Raw genomic sequence first — 11,791 nt, 5'->3', positions numbered from 1 at the left:
ATCGATTCATAAGTCCCTGTGGGATCGATATCTTTTAAAACTACGCGATAGAACTGTGCACTTGCAGTTTGTATCCCATTCTCGACTCACACAGTCGAGCGATCAAGTTTTTGGCGCCGTTGCCGGGGACTTTTATTCAATCGATATCGTAACTCTTCCGTTACGCTGTAGAGACTAAGGTTTCTTTTTCCTTCTATTCTTTCTTTCGTTGATTTGTATGCCACGCACTCGCTCTCAAGGCGAACCGCTCTATTTACGAATCAACGATATCGAACTATATCTCCGAGTCTTACGACGAATTCGGGAATATCGTGCTGAAAACAATCTCCCTCCTATAAACCTTCCTGATATCAAAAACATTTTTCCTTCTTTAACCGAGATGGCAGAACCAGCTCGTGCTCTTAGAGATTACGCCGCTCCATCGCAAGATGAACCGCATTCAAGTATTGCTCCGCCCGCAATCGAAGCAAACAACTTTGAACTTAAACCTTCGCTGTTGCAGGCTGTGCAACAGAACCAATTCTCTGGAAATCTTACCGAAGATCCAAACCTTCATTTATCCGTATTTGTTCAATATGCTGATACTGTTAAAGCTAATGGTGTCACTTCAGAGGCAATTCGACTTCGTCTTTTTCCTTTCTCATTAAGAGATAGCGCTAGAAGATGGCTTCAATCTCTCCCTTCCAACTCAGTCACCACATGGAACGAGTTGAAGAAAGTTTTTCTTGCCCGATATTTTCCGCCAAGCAAAACAGCTATGTTAAGGGCCCAGATAAACGGATTTAAACAGAAAGACAACGAGTCTCTTTTCGAAGCATGGGAAAGATACAAAGACATGATGAGACTTTGCCCACACCATGGTTTGGAAGACTGGTTAGTAATTCACACATTTTATAATGGTCTCTTATACAATACAAGGTTAACAATAGACGCCGCTGCAGGTGGTGCACTAATGAACAAACCTTATGCTGACGCTTACCAGCTTATCGAGAGCATGGCCCAAAACCACTATCAGTGGGGAACCGAACGAACAACAGTGGAAAAACCTCAACCGAAAACTGGCATGTACGAGATAAGTAACCTTGATCACGTTAATGCAAAAGTGGATGCTTTGGTCCAGAAAATTGAAAGTTTAAACGTATCACCACCAACCGCCGTGGTTGCTATAACTCAGAATTGCGAGGTCTGTGGAATCCAAGGCCACACTCCTGCGGAATGTCAACTCTTGACTGGAATCCAAACAGAGCAGGTAAACTATGCTCAAGGAAGCCCCTATTCGAATACCTATAACCCAAATTGGAAGAACCATCCAAACTTTTCATATAAGAGTAATAATGCTTTATACGCACCCGGACAGTCTCCGAATCAAACCCCATCTATACCTCTGGGATATCAGAAACCGAATCCTAACAATAATACCCCTAGAAAATCCAACTTGGAAATCATGATGGAAAACTTTATAGCTTCCCAACAACAAACCAATAAAGATTTCTTAAACCAGAACATACACACTGGCGAACAACTTAAACAACTAGCAAGCAAAGTAGATGCCCTGGCTACCCATAACAAAATGCTGGAAACGCAAATATCTCAAGTAGCTCAACAACAAGCACCTACTGCTGCACCAACTGGTACATTCCCTGGACAGCCCCAACCCAATCCGAGAAGCCAAGCTCATGCAATTATATTAAGAAGTGGAACGGAAGTGGAAGGACCGTCTGATCCAAGGATAGAAAACCAAAACCCTGAGAAATCCACTGAGGAAAGTGAACCTAAGGAAAAGGAAGAGAGTAATAAGGAAACCCTAGAAAAGAAGGAACCTTATGTACCTCCACCACCTTACAAACCACCTATACCTTACCCTCAAAGGCTTGTTAAAACCAAAGATGTAGGTCAATTTAGAAAATTTGTTGATCTCCTTAAACAATTAAACGTTACAATTCCGTTTACCGAAGCTATTACGCAGATGCCCTCATATGCTAAATTCTTAAAAGAAATTCTTTCTAATAAGAGGAAACTTGAGGATAGCGAAACTGTTACACTCCCTGCCGAATGTAGCGCTATAATCCAAAACATGCCCCCTAAACTCAAGGATCCGGGTAGTTTCTCTATACCCTGTCACATAGGAAAATTTGTCATCGACAAAGCCTTATGCGATTTAGGAGCCGGAATTAGCGTTATGCCTTTATCCATATGTAAGAGACTGGAAATGGGAGAATTAAGACCGACCAAGATGTCTGTACAACTAGCGGATCGTTCCATCAAATATCCTGTAGGAATCCTTGAAAACGTTCCCGTACGCATAGGTCAGTTTTACATTCCCACTGACTTCACAATTATGGACATTAGAGAAGATGATACTACACCTATTATACTAGGAAGACCATTCTTAGCAACTGCCGGTGCAATCATAGACGTAAAACGAGGAAGACTCACCTTCGAAGTAGGTGAAGAGAAAATTGAATTCATTCTTTCCCAATTCTTGAAAGCACCTGCAATAGAAGATACATGTTACTTCATGGATATCATCGATGAATGCATAAAAGAAGCAGAGTCAGGAGAAGACAAATCATCAGACTATCTTTTAGAAGACAAATCTAAACAATGCTTAGCAGTAACACCAGATCCTACGCAGTGTCTTAACAAACCAACCCCTGATTTGAAAACACTTCCCAAAAATCTGAGATATGAATTCCTAGACTTAGAACTTGAACGACCTGTGATAGTCAATGCAGATCTAGGAAGACTCGAAACAGAAAAACTCCTACATATCTTAAGAAAATATCCAACCGCACTAGGATACCACATAACCGATCTTAAAGGAATAAGCCCTTCTATTTGTATGCACCGCATCATGTTAGAAGAAGACGGTAAAACCTCTAGGGAACACCAGAGAAGACTAAATCCGATCCTAAGTGAGGTAGTAAAGAAAGAAATAACCAAGTTATTAGAAGCAGGTATTATATATCCTATATCTGATAGCAAATGGGTTAGTCCTGTACACGTTGTACCAAAGAAAGGAGGCATAACCGTTATTGAAAACGAAAAAGGAGAAACTATAACTAAACGAATCGAATCGGGATGGAGAATGTGCATTGATTATAGGAAACTAAACAAAGCAACCCGAAAAGATCATTTCCCTTTACCATTCATTGACCAAATGTTAGAACGATTAGCAAAACATTCACATTTCTGTTATTTAGACGGTTATTCAGGCTTCTTTCAAATACCAATTCATCCTGACGACCAAGAAAAGACAACATTCACATGCCCTTTTGGTACCTTCGCGTATAGACGAATGCCGTTTGGTCTGTGTAATGCCCCTGCAACTTTTCAAAGATGCATGATGGCGATTTTCGCCGACTTTCTCGAAAACATCATGGAAGTATTCATGGATGACTTTTCTGTATACGGACAAAGTTTCGAAGAATGCCTTGAAAACCTGGAAAGAGTTCTTGAACGATGTGTAAAAGTAAACTTAGTACTTAATTGGGAAAAGTGCCACTTTATGGTACAAGAAGGCATTGTTTTAGGACACATCATCTCGAACAGAGGAATTGAAGTAGACAAAGCCAAAATAGAGGTAATCGAAAATCTTCAACCCCCAAGAACCGTGAGAGAAGTACGAAGCTTTTTAGGACACGCCGGTTTCTACCGACGATTCATCAAAGACTTCTCTAAGATAACTAAACCCTTAACCGGACTATTGATGAAAGATGCTGAATTCATATTCGACGATAACTGTTTAAAAGCATTTCAAACTCTTAAACAAGCATTGATCTCCGCACCCATTATGCAGACACCAGACTGGAATGAACCATTCGAAATAATGTGCGATGCCAGTGATTATGCTGTAGGTGCTGTTTTAGGACAAAGAAAGGATAAAAAGCTTCATGTTATATATTACGCTAGCAGAACCCTGGATGAAGCACAGATGAATTATGCCACAACCGAGAAAGAACTCCTAGCAGTGGTATTTGCGCTAGATAAATTTCGTTCTTACTTGGTAGGAGCCAAAATAATAGTTTACACTGATCACGCTGCTATCAGGTACCTTCTAACAAAAAAGGATGCTAAACCTAGACTCCTAAGGTGGATCTTGTTACTACAAGAATTCGACTTAGAAATCAAGGACAAGAAAGGAACTGAGAACGTAGTAGCAGACCACCTCTTTAGACTTGAGAACCTTGAACCAGAAAGAACATCCATTAATGATGATTTCTCGTATGATAAACTCATAGCTACTTTGGAAGAGAACAACTCCGACATGCAAGTAGAAACCACCTTAGCTATATCTGTCATACCATGGTACGCTGATCTAGTTAATTATTTAGCTGCCGGAATAGTTCCACCTACTTTATCTTACCAGCAGAAGAAACGATTCTTCCACGACATAAAACACTATTACTGGGATGATCCCTTACTCTTCAAAAGAGGTCCCGATGGTATTTTCCGTCGATGTGTACCCGAAGAAGAGGTAGAAAATATAATCCAGCACTGTCACTCTGCGCCTTATGGTGGACACACAAGTACATCCAAGACCTGCTCTAAAATCCTACAAGCTGGCTTTTATTGGCCAACTGTATGGAAGGACGTACATGCGGCTATTAAGGAGTGCGACAGATGTCAACGCACGGGAAACATATCTAGACGTGACGAGATGCCACAAAAAGGTATTTTGGAAGTAGAGATTTTTGACGTGTGGGGAATAGACTTCATGGGACCATTTCCATCCTCCTTCGGTAACAAATACATACTCGTGGCGGTTGACTACGTATCAAAGTGGATCGAAGCTATAGCTTCCCCAACTAATGACACCCGAGTAGTAACTAGACTCTTTAAAAATATAATATTTCCGAGATTTGGCATCCCAAGGATAGTAGTCAGTGATGGTGGATCGCACTTTATATCCAAGGTACTCGAAAAACTACTACTTAAATATGGAGTGAGACATAGGATAGCAACACCTTACCACCCTCAAACCAGTGGACAAGTGGAAGTATCTAACAGAGAAATCAAGCAAATACTAGAAAAAACGGTCGCCACTTCAAGGAAAGATTGGTCATTGAAATTACCAGAAGCTTTATGGGCATACCGAACTGCTTATAAAACTCCCATAGGGACGACCCCATTTAAGCTCATTTATGGAAAATCCTGTCACCTCCCGGTAGAATTGGAACATAAAGCCTATTGGGCTATTAGAAATTTAAATTTGAATTATAAAGCCGCCGGTGAAAAGAGAATCCTTGACATAAACGAATTAGAGGAACTCAGAAGAGACGCCTATGAAAATGCCAAAATCTATAAAGAAAGAACAAAACAATGGCATGATAAGCGTATATCAAGGAAAATCTTCAAGCAAGGCGACGCAGTACTCTTATTTAACTCCAGACTAAAATTATTCCCGGGAAAACTACGATCCAGATGGTCAGGACCTTTTCACATCACTAAAATCTTTCCCAGTGGAGCGGTAGAAATTAAAGGACAATCTACAGAACCGTTCACCGTAAACGGGCAACGTCTGAAACATTATCACTATGCGGAAACCAACGAGGATTCGCAAATTCTACACTTAGACGAAACGCCCCCAGGACTCATAGACAATATTTAACAGTTTCTTTGTCGAGCTTGCGACATTTAAACAAAGCGCTTAGTGGGAGACAACCCACAAATTAATCTGTTATTTTATTATTCTATTATTATTATCATTTCTCTATTTTTCTCTTAATTATTCTTTTAATTTCTATTTAGTATTCATTATTGATTTATTCAAAAAGAAAAAAAAAATATATCTATATATAATAATAATAATTCTTTTCTTCTTTCGGCATTTGGCCAAATCCTGACTTAAACTCATGTTTTCTTTTCTCTAGTTAACACTAACCAGATGGGACATTTTGACCGTATGGGTATCAAGTTCAGAGGAATGGCTCAGAAACGAAGGTTTGAAGAACTAGCCACTAGAGAGATGCTACCTAGTTTATATGCTGATGATTGGGCTATGACTGCCCTTGGACTGAGACAGAGTGTCCTGTTTTTGCTGAATCAGATAGGATGGGAGACCTCCCCTATCCTGAGACATTTCACCACCTACCGGAGGCTCACACTAGAATTCCTTAGTTCATTAATCTATCTACCCAGCCATGGAAAAGGAATTACCAGAGGTTTTATCCAGTTCAGAATGTTCAATATGGAGTACCAATTTAATATTAGAGACTTCACCAACCTTTTGAGTTTTCCTACCTCCTTTGATACATTCACTATAAGCCAGGAAGAACTTTTTGAATATAGAGAGCTTGAACACTTTTGGGGTAAGCTGACTGGAAATGATGAGCCCGAAGAACATGAGTTTCTCTCTGGAAACATACATAACCCGGCTTTTCGCTATTTCCATAAGATCCTGACCCACACTTTATTTGGGAAGAAGCCAAATAGTACTTCAGTTTCACGTGATGAACTCTTCATCATATTATGTGCTTCCCAGAACCGTCCAGTAAACGGTGCTACTTTTATGTTAGCTAATTTGGACCACCTTATCCAGGATGAGAGAGCACCCATTAGAATAGGCGGCCTGATAACTATGATAGGTAATGCTATTGGATTACGTCAGCCTATGCTTGACCTGAACCCTTTTTGTGGCATTACCACTATGAGTATACCTTTCCTCTTCAACACTATGTTTATAGCAAACATAGGGTCTGATGAGTTTGAGCTTGTTATTGATAACCAGGTTCTCTGCCTATTCACCATGCCCGATCCTAGGACTAGTGTTCATAACCAAAGGAACTGGCTCTATAACCTGAATGAAACCCCAACTCCTGATGGATCCACTGAATCCATCCAGGATTATGAGATTTGTGATGACTATGAGCACTATGTTGACCATATCTCTCTTGCTGAATCTGACCCTCAGACTCCATCCGGCTACCATGATATTGATCCTCCTCCTCAGCCTGTCCTGACCGAAGAATCAGCCATGCCTGATCTCCGACATCATATGCCAGGAACAGATATTAAAACCGTCATTGAAGCTTTGATGTCAGAACAAAACGCCCTCAGGGAAGATTTCCACAGCTTGAGACTTGCAGTCCTAGAACACATAAGCAGCACGGCAAGTCAGTTACGTATGTTACGGCATCATGTTAACTCTTTTACTCCTCCGGCCAGAGATCCGAAGATAGATGGAATTTAGTTATTTTTCCTTTCTAAGTTATTTAGTTTTAGGCTAGATTTTTTCATTAATGTTGTTTGAATTCATGATTATTTCTATTTCATTTCATTATTTTCCCTTCCTGTAATACATTATGATCTCTTTTTTTTATTGAAGCTGTTTAGTTAATTTTATTATGCAAATGCCTGTTACGTTCTACTGTTGTTACCTATTATTATCATACAAAGCAAGTAACGTGCACAGTGCATTAAAAATTGCAGACTAAAAATAACCATAAGCTAAATAAAACATTAAAATACGCTACCAAAGTGATTCTGTGAAGCGCTACTAAGCCTTTCCAAAAAGGAAGTGTGACGAGCGTCACACCACCCATAACGGACGGCACACTTAGTGCCTGTTACGAGCGTCACAGCCTTGTGACGAGCGTAACGCCTCTCAGACATGTGAACGTTAGGGAGCCGTTGGAGACGAACGTTACACCCCTACCTTTTTACATTCCCCATTCATTTTTCATTTACCACACTTAATTACTTTTCAACCACTTTTTCTTTCTACCTTCCAATCCTTCTCCTATAAATACCTACAACTGGGAAGAACTCCTTCTCTCCCACATCCATAACCCCACCATCCGTTATTTTCTCCGTATCCTGCAAAACACACTCTTTGGAAGACCAAACAACAGTAAGGTCAACTCAAAAGAACTCTTTTTCCTCCAGTGCGTTTTCGAATCGGATACTAAGGTAAACGCCGCCTCTTTTCTCTTTCATCATATCCGCACCTTATGTGCTAGAGGCCGGCAACCATTCATAATTGGTGGATTAATAACCTCCATAGCACTTGGCCTGAACCTAGGGGATAAACTCCAAACTTTAGAATCCCTACCTCCCCTGTCTATGGATATCAGCTATTGCCGCTCCAGCCGCCTGATTAAAAACAGAGTAGGCGGAGGCTATTATCTTATGGTGAACAACCAAGCTGTCCCAAGTGTTGTGCTACCCAATACCACCCTAACGGATGTCACAAACCCGGACCGCCACCTCTACGATCTTAGCGCTCCTGAAACCACCGAGCCTTCACAAACAAACCAGCAAACAGATGAGTTTGCAGAAATAGAACAAGGTGATCATCCGCCAACACAACAATCAGTCCCGCTAAACCCTTCCAGTAATGCAGCCGGCCCATCCTCCCAACGTCGTCGACGACGAAGGCCTGCGACCAACGATGACATTATGGATGCTATCGATGGAATGCAGACACAGAATACAGAGATGATGCAGATGATGCGTCAAATGCAACAGCAACAGGATGCTCGGAATGCCATAACCGACCAGCGGTTTACTGAGTTGTTTAGCAGATTCGACAGCTTAGACATACGTCAAAGATCACCAGGACCAAGAACCAGAGGTGGAAGGCAGCCTTAGTTGTTATTTTCTTTTTCCTTTCCATCTTGTATTTCTTTCCCTTAAAACATCGAGGACAATGTTTAGTTCAAGTATGGGGGGGAAATTATTCTTTCCATTCTCATCTTTGTTTCAAGTATGTACTCTCCCTTTTCATTGTTATTTCCCTATAAAAAAAAAAATTTTTTTTAAGTTAAGTCCTGAATGTGAAAAATTTTCTATTATCTATTTCCCTCAACTTTCTTGAGCCATAACAAAAAATTTTAACACACCCAATAAGTATAAAGGTTGCTTACTTTATAAAATTTGAGTGAAATCAAAACAAAATCATTACCATAACAACGCTCTGAGAACCTCAATATGTTAGATCAGGATAAGTACCTATTATACCGAACTCCTTGAACTTTTAGTTCTATGGTAACCCCAAGTAGTTTATACAGAAGTCAGCACCATCTTAATAGCAAACTACGTGGAGAGCCGATGAATATAAGTGAATGATCCCCAAAGTAACCTGAGATACATAAATATATCAAGAAATGCACTAATCAAATTAGGTGATCCTTACCGGATCATTTAATCTAAAGGTTGCAGATCATGTAAAAGCACAATACGAAAGATCCATTATGAATTGGTTCAGTAGGAATCTGGTACTGAACTTGGTAGGGCGGACTACGGTTCGATCCCCCGCAATTTGCAATGGACTGAATAATGAAGTTATCCGACTTATGTACCAGAACTTCTAGCTAAATGCGGATCATAATCACTAACCGGTTACTCCACTATGTGCGCGAAAAGATAAAGGGCTTAATGTGATTTCGCTAGAATGAAAACGGGTAAAATAAGACTAAAGGAACCAGGATAGCTATCATAGGGTACTTGAACTGATTGGCATAAGGTAGGGTTATCTAAGTTGTAACGGTAGTTGTTGATGTCAAGATTAAACAAAAAAAAAAAAAAAATCCTCCTAAACAAAAATCCATTGGCGACCTAGTACGAATTGATGTGTGCTTTAAAATTTCATCAGGCTAAAACTTTTAACAAGTTCTATACTGAATTTTGCTTGAGGACAAGCAAAGATTTAAGTATGGGGGAGTTTGATAACACGAAATTATATCGCTTTTTAAGACTTAATTCAATTAAATTATTTTATCATTTACGCTAGTTCATCTCATTTTATCAGATATTATGCAGTATTCCTCTTCTATTTATATCAGGTACCCATTTTGAAGCAAAAGTGAAAAAGGAAAGAAAAGGAGGTGTAAAAAGGAACAAAAAGGAGAGAAAAGGAACCAAAGGCCAAAGCCCAGCCCAAAGCGCACAAGTCACCAATGCTGTGCCTGTGACGGACGTCACAGGACGCGTGACGAGCGTCACGCGAAGTAGCCTTGTGACGGACGTCACACATGGTGTGACGAGCGTCACACCAGTCCACTAGCTTTTTGGCGCAAGTTACGCTCTCAGAGGAATGGAAGTAACGTTGAGGACTTCGTGTCCTATTCCCAAGCCGTGAATTTAGCACGCTGAAGACTCGTGGAAAAGAAGAAAAAGGCAGTTAGTAGCACTACTATAAATAGCTACCCTAATCCCTCTCGTTTGCTCTCCTCTCTTTGCCGTTTACACACACCGAAGCTCTGCCGATTTTCTGTTCAAGCTTTTGCTTATTTTTCTTTTTCCAGCAGAATTAATATTGTTTATTTTATTTGTTTATTTTGCAAGTTTTATTTTCTTCTTCCCTTGCAAATTTACCTTTCCCGTTTTTAATTTTTAGATATTTTTCGCGTAGTAGTTTCTACACCGGAAACTACTGTGCAACTTTATACCGGATTTAACCTTACGTTATATTCGAGTTTTTTTATTTCCTTGATTTAATTTACTGTTTAATTGAAGAATCGAAGAACAAATCCTACCGGCTTGTGGAGGAGTGTTCAAGACCTTTGTATTACGCATTCAGGTTCTCTAATTGTTATTTAATATTTAATGTTTTACTCTATTGTTTATTTACATTGCCTGCCTGAAATGAGTCTGTGTATGCATGATAATAATTATTATTTAGTTAGCATGTCTGGCTAATTCGCCTAGGTATCGGTATGTAAAGTAAGCAGAAAGAGGGGTCAAGACTGAGTCGGTCTATTCAAACTTAAAATTAGAATCAATCTTTTTATGGTCTTAACTTACAGGTTTAATAACAAGATTTTTTACAAAAGTAAAAGACATAAAGAAGTTGAAACCAACAGAGCGAGAGTTTGAGGTTTTAACTGGACAGTGTAAGTTAGTCATTAAGTCTATCTCAGGGCGAGAGCAAGTTTTAGAATTAATTAAATTCTGACCTTTTTCCAAAAAGTATTTTTAAAGATTGAATGTGAGGACGAGAGTTAAGCATTTAGATTTAATTGTATAACCTAAGTCAACAGAGCGAGAGTTTGAGATAAGGGTGTTTAAAACGGTCAGTATTTTCTTAAAAAGAGTTTCTGCAACTTTATTGTTTTCAAAATATGATTTTTGACTTAATTATAAGTGACAGCTACATTAATATAAGATCATGGTTTCTTCAACAGAGCGAGAGTTTGAGATAAAACCTTTAACCAATAAAGTTAATCGAAACGATTTATTTTAAAACCGAGAGACCGACAAGGAATTGATTCCCTAGTTTTGACGAACTACATACCGATATCCGTTTTATTGATATTTAATCTAGATATTAGTTTAGCTCTTAGTTTTTCCCCAAACAATCAAACATTTTCACCTTAGATTTACGTAGTAACTTTAGATAACGGTACATCGATTCATAAGTCCCTGTGGGATCGATATCTTTTAAAACTACGCGATAGAACTGTGCACTTGCAGTTTGTATCCCATTCTCGACTCACACAGTCGAGCGATCAGAGTTGTTTACGCTGTTAGCGACTCTGGAGGCTAAAGATAAACTGGTGATTGGCGATCTAGCAGTGGTGTGTGATTTTCCTGATGTGTTTCCTGAAGAAGTGAATGAATTGCCGCCAGAGCGTGAAGTTGAGTTCTCGATTGATTTGGTACCTGGTACTAGACCGATATCGATGGCTCCGTACCGTATGTCTGCTGTTGAGTTGGCTGAATTGAAGAGTCAGTTGGAAGATCTGTTGGATAAGAAATTTATTCGTCCGAGTGTGTCACCGTGGGGTGCACCAGTGTTGTTGGTTAAGAAGAAAGAAGGTACTATGAGGTTGTGTGTGGACTACAGGCA

At 39.6% G+C, this 11,791-nt stretch overlaps 1 pseudogene; it reads right to left on the bottom strand.

The window, feature by feature from the left end:
* Positions 1 to 764: 764 nt before the first annotated feature.
* Positions 765 to 864, bottom strand: LOC127133712 (uncharacterized; annotated as a pseudogene).
* Positions 865 to 11,791: the final 10,927 nt, after the last annotated feature.

This window comes from Lathyrus oleraceus, chromosome 3 (genome assembly GCF_024323335.1).
Source record: "Lathyrus oleraceus cultivar Zhongwan6 chromosome 3, CAAS_Psat_ZW6_1.0, whole genome shotgun sequence".
NCBI classification, from domain to species: Eukaryota; Viridiplantae; Streptophyta; class Magnoliopsida; order Fabales; family Fabaceae; genus Lathyrus; species Lathyrus oleraceus.
This window is presented reverse-complemented; position numbering and strand designations above follow the sequence as displayed.